The sequence below is a fragment of the Notothenia rossii genome (genome assembly GCF_949606895.1).
Source record: "Notothenia rossii genome assembly, chromosome: 9".
NCBI classification, from domain to species: Eukaryota; Metazoa; Chordata; class Actinopteri; order Perciformes; family Nototheniidae; genus Notothenia; species Notothenia rossii.
The window spans coordinates 70,851,137-70,857,567 of NC_136907.1; positions in this window are offsets into that span (position 1 = coordinate 70,851,137).

Sequence of the window (6,431 nt, forward strand, 5' to 3'; positions counted from 1 at the left end):
CAAAATACATCTGTCAAAAACAATACCGGAAACAGACGTAGGCAAGATCCTCAGCTCGGTGATTTGGATGGTTGAGCCGCAATGCACGTTGGGATATGGTGTTTATGCGATGTGAAATCCGAAAACATTTTAAAAAAAATGAAATAATACTTTATTCCGAGTGTGCTTGCTTTTCTCTTTGAAAGTCATCACATAACGGCATTGTAATACACGGTTCGGCTGCATTAAATATTACATATCTGCCGTAGTTCTCTATTTATAGAGCCCTGATGAGAAGACTTCTAGACAAACAGGAAGAACTGCCGCCAAAACTGAAAATGTGACGTGGATCATAAATATATAAGCAATTAAACAACATCTTACATTTCTTTTCACACAATACGTCTCCTTGCAGTATCAACACTAATTCGACTGACTTTTATATTGATCCAATTGGTAGATAGGCTGTATTTACACCATAACGGTGCACATCTCATAGAAAGGGACACCGCGTTATTGACTTTTATTATTTGTATTATTAGCTGGGCACTGGAGTTTACATTGAGTCCATGCCCATATACACTATCCTGCTGAGTATTACTCATTGGAGCACCCTAATGTGTATTGATCCTCCTCAACAAATTTTCCTTAGCTTTTAAACAGCTCTCTAAAGAAATGACTGTGTTTTTATCTTAGTAGGGACCAGTGCTTGGGGCTGAGTGTGACAGACGAGTGAAGTCAGAGAGAAATTGAATTGAACACATTTTGGTTTGGGGGTTTTGAAAGGATTTTTTACAATAAAACAATTATAAAATAACACCAGTCTCATTCTTTATACAACCACAAAAGTTCGGAATTTGTATCCACTTTGTCTCAGAAGTACAATGCTTCTGTTGTTTGCTATCCTGGCTCCAAAATGGTGGAATGAGCTCCCCATTGACATCAGGACAGCAGAAAGCTTATACATCTCCAGGCGCAGACTGAAAACTCATCTCTTTCGACTCCATTTCGAGCGATAAAACTATTAACAAAGCACTTATATACCAATAAAGGACTGGCTTATCTAAAGCCAGTTGAGTAGCACTTGAAATGTTTTAGCTCTATGAAACCTGATGTACTTATATGATTCTGTTTTCTTCAAGTTTGTATTTTGTCGGTCGAACGCACTTATTGTAAGCCGTTTGGATAAAAGCGTCAGCTAAATTCAATGTAATGTGATGTAATGTAATGTTGTTTCCTACAGTAAATGTTACTCATTCTGAATACTATTTACAGGAAATGTAATCAAAATAGGTATCCGTGACGTACAGAGACATGATATTATTGCATGTATTTTCCTCAGTCTCACTAAACTGGGTCATCGATCCTAATTATTTAATCAGCACAGTCATGGTTTCCTTCTGAATGGATTAATTCCTAGCATTTTTGTGTAGACTTTATAGCTGACAGGAAAAAATGAAATAGGAAACATTTCTACCTGAGTCAAAGCAAAACTTTCTTTGGAAACAATGACACTCCTACTGGGAGGAATGCTTCCACATGCGGGAATGTTCTCACTCTGTTTAAATGATTCCAGACATGCTGCTCTGCCTATCAGCTTTAGGCGGGTGCACGTGCAGCAATCATGCACGAGTACAAGCCGAAAAACGCACACTTTCCCCATACATGCACACCCACACACTTAGCTTTTGAATATCTCAGTGGTTGAGTTTCCTCTGATCTGAAGCAACCGTGAGGTTTTGCTGCAGCATCACTTGCCACTGACTTGTTATGGCATTATGCATCTGTCACCGAACAAGGGCCATAACAGCTAATGTAAACCCAGCTGCTCTGCCACCTCTGTCTTTGAGTCTTACCAAGTGTAAGGTCCTCTACTGGAAAAGGCAATAGATCAATGTCACTCAAAAATGTACATAATGATCTTTTATGTTATTGCAGGTCCACCCAGCAGCTTCCTTTACTTGCAGCCAGGATTTGGCATTCTTTGACAGCCAGATGTTGGACTTAGAAAAAATACTTATGGGTGGTGGCAACCCCTCCTATTGGAAGAAGAACATATAAAGTTACACTAGATGGGTTGGACTAAAGTTATGAATAGCCTACATGTCTTTGAAGTGGCAAAACGTCTCTACTCCTCAACATTTTACCTAACAATTCAGCTGTTATAGGCATGCCAACTTGATGCTCTGCTCACGGATGAGTCGATGAGAATAATAAACTGTTAAGATGATGACCTTACGTGTGTATAATATTTTTCTTCTTTGTGGGGCTCTGCCCCCAAAAAACAGTTTCAAGTCCTGAGAAAGTCAAATAAGACGGTGTGTAAAACTACACTGCCCAGCCAATTAATTTAACTAGGCCAGTAGGTAAGGACTTTCCACTGGATAATAACAGCAGCGATGTATATGTTTTAGCTGAATACACGTTTTTTTTAACCCTAATTGATGCAGTTAGTCACTTCTTTAATGTTTGTTCTTTCTGATGTAAAGTCAAGGTTGTAACTGTTTGCAATGAAGTTGTGTGGCGGTGGCGCTGAACTGTTCCTTTGATTCTTTTGATTTATGATAGTAATTACTTGTCTTTCAAATTTGAAGGAGGGTGAGCAAACATCTTGAGGAACATTCATCATTAACTCCTCCAAAATATATAGTTTATTTAATAATAACACTGAATATGTGAATCATAACAGTGATTGGCAGCTGATAGGAATGACAAACATCGATGAGACAGTTAATTAATGTACTTACTGCAGCAGTCTGCATAGTTTTGGTACCCCTGCTGGTCTAAGAGTGAAACAAACTCATTCAGTTATTGTTCAGTTAAAATTCATTAAATGATGTCTACCACCTTATATATTTATATTTAAAGGTGACCTATCATGCAAAATGCACTTTTGTACGTCTTTTATACATGGATATGTGTCCCCGGTGTTCCAGGGAACTCACCAAGTGTCAGAAAACACAACCCTCTCTATTTTCCTCCATACTCCATAACACTTCTATGACGTCACAGAAGTGGCGCAACGGCTATTGGGCCAACTCCACCCATCAGGAGGAGACAGCCACGGACATTGCAGTTCGAAAGCGCTGGAGATGCTGTAGTACATGTGCCAGGCCTGTAGATGGTGCTGTTCTCACAGAATCAGCCCATGAAAAGACAGTGTTAAATTGAGTGAAATGAGGAATGGCTAAAATGCATGATCTGTTTGGTATTTTGAAAAATAAAAAGTATAAAAATGCCTTATATAGGTATGGTCCTACACTAAATTCCTCAAATATAGCATGATAGGTCCACTTTAAGGCTTTACTGATGTGCCACAATAATGTCACCTAATGTTATTGAGTTAAAATATCAATATTGTGGCTTTCCAAGTTAACATTGATTGATATGACTGCGATTAAATCAGCATATACTTCTGCCAGGGGATGCCACCCCTGAAATTCTGCTGCCACCCCATGAATATTTTTTCTAGATCCGCCCCTGGTTGAAAGGTCAGGTGGACACAAAGAACAGAAACAAAAAGATACTGCGTCAGGTGAAAAGAAAAAGGTAAATGCCTTCAGAAACAATCTGGAAATAGACAACTCATTTATTATAGTAGTTTGACTGTTGATGTGTCCTGCTTGTCAACCCGCAGCATTAGGTGGAGAAACAGCCGTGGACACACAGTTCAAAGAGGCAATTCAGGTAGGCTACGCACTTCAGTTTGCCGCAATTTACGTTAAAATCGCACACCTTCTGATAACCCAGTCAAAAAGCAACGCAAAGACATGACACAAATGTTTGGATTCACCTTGACTTGCACTTTACGAGTTCGCCTCGCTCGGCTAAGTGGAAAAAGACGCTCCTTCTGACTTCAGAACTTGCCTAAGAATCCTCATGTTTTTAGGTTTTCTTCAATATCGAGGTAATCCAGTGATAGTTGTCTTCACGTAGTTTAGTACAATGCCTACAAGAACCGATAATAGCTAATTCGGCATACTTTTGTTAGTGAATTTGTTTAAATATAAACGGATATAGGCCAACAAATGGGTTTGCAAATGTTTACAAATGACAGACTCGTTGCAACATGACTTCCTGTTTACATTCTCCCCAAGACCCCAAAATAGGAAATGTAGTTCCTAAACTCGGAAAATTATTATCACCCATATCAACAATGAAGAAATATGATGTCAGGACCTATTATCGGTTTTTCCTTTTTATATTTAAACAGCTAAAAAGAGACCAAATATTCCAATGTAAAACATATTTTCAAAGTTATTGCTAATATAACCCTTGGTCTTAGTGTGACAATAGGCAATTGTTTGTTAATTTACAGAGGAGCTCCTTTTAAAAATGATAATATGTCAAGGTTGTGTTCACTGTTTTGTGTTTTAATTAATTTATTAGATTATGTATCATTGTTGTCGAATATATTCTGATTCCATCATAAACAGCTATGTTTTACTGCATTAATATGCACTGATTATACTGAGGTGATCATCCAAAAATGCTCCAGTGTACTGCACACATATCAAATAATATTCAGAGTATAGTCGGTTATAAATATGGATATGTGTCGGCTTGAATTTACAGATGGATCAGTGACCAAAATGGTTGGCAAGCTGTCAACTGCTTTGCAAGGATTTCAATCATTGACTTACTTTAAGTTTGCTATCACTTTTTAGCCTCTGTCAGCTTTTTTAAAATATGGTTATATTTCCATAGGCCTATGCACAAAGCCTACCTTACACATATAATGAAAAAAGATTGACAGACGACAGAGAGGACAGATAATAAAAGTTATTGAAGCACGTAGTATGCTACCCTTCGAAAATGTCAGCGCCTCTGCAGAATGCAACACGATTGCCAATCATTGTGCAGAGGAAAAAACGATTTTAATATATTGTTGGAAAACTAATTTGGTTCTTTCACTCCCCACTCTCATGCAATGCTGTGTTTAGTAATGATGGATTTTGATTGGCTTGTTGCAGCAGCTTGTGGAGGGACGCATAGGCACCGAAGCTTACATGTGACGTGGAAACAACGGTTTGGGTTACTTTAACCCAAACCACAATGTTGGAAAACACCCAATCTATACACTGTGGGAGGTGATGAACATGGAAAATGGAGAGCTACGGCAGCTACTGCTTCCACCTTTTCCACTGTAACTGTCACTTTAAATACTATTTTAAAAAATCAAGATTGAGGGAGTATATATATAAAACGTCCTGGCCACGAGATGACTCAGTTCAATGGAGGCTGTCTACTCTTCAGACAGATTTTATGCTACTTTACTCAAGCATTGTTACAGTGCCATTAATCGTCAGGGCTTCATTGCAAGTGGAACAAAATGTCCCATTCATATTCTCAGAGTTAAGGGTGATATGAGTGCAGTACTGTAATCTACTTCATGTGTGTTTCCATATCTTCAGCCACAGTTTTGACTTTGGTCTTCCATGGGAGCACACATACAATAAGTGTAATCAAGGAATAAAGCCATGTGGTTTGAATTTGAGCCACTTTTTGCTTTGGGCTTTGGTTACATTGTCTGTTGGCCACAAATCTCTTTCAATGCAACAAATCAGAATTGCTTTAGCCGACTGAACAGCATTTTATTGTTTTCACTAATTCAATAGCTTTTATGAGCCACTTATGATTAATTAAATAAGGAAATATTAATGTAAAAACGTATTACAGCAACAGTAAGATTATTTGACCAGCTTCAAACAAAAATTGTAAAAAGTGCCTGTATCATTCTAGTAATTTGATCCTTGATCTGCAACATTTTCCTTCATAGCTGCAGTTAGACAACCCTTCATAATGTGACGAAATAGGAAACCATGCATTCCTTGGTGTGCAATTTGGAAGCAGCGTCATGATTTAAATTCCTAATCCTTACAAGACTTCTTTAGATGCCAGTTTCAATCTATGACACACGTTTTTTTCTCTCAATTTCATTGAACTTCTTTTAGACAGGTAGGTATTCCGAGAATAAACCAAGGGTGACCCGATGTCAACAGCACATACAAACGTAAAAAGTAGGTTAATAGCATTCCCTATAAACCGGTAAAAGTAAGATTACAATGATGGTAATGCAGTTTGTAAGTAAATTAACAAAATTGAGAGTCTACAGCAAGGCTAGCAGCTACACTGAAAATGCTAACATGTTGTTAATGTAATGTTTAATTTCAAGCTTGGTTTAGTTTGTTTAATTTAATACTGAATATACAAAACATTAAGAATGTCTTTAGTTTTGTTGTCCAAAGTGTTGGACAAATTATAATTTTGCACCGAAAGTTATGCCAGATAAAACCTAAAGGTTAAATCTTGCAATTAATACTGTGGGGAACATACATGTATGTATCAAATGTCATGGCAATCTAGTTGTTGAGAAGTTATTTAAATCCCGACCAAAGTTGAGGGCCAACCAAGGACCAGAGACATTTTGCCAGGTCTGTGCCTGAAGGACT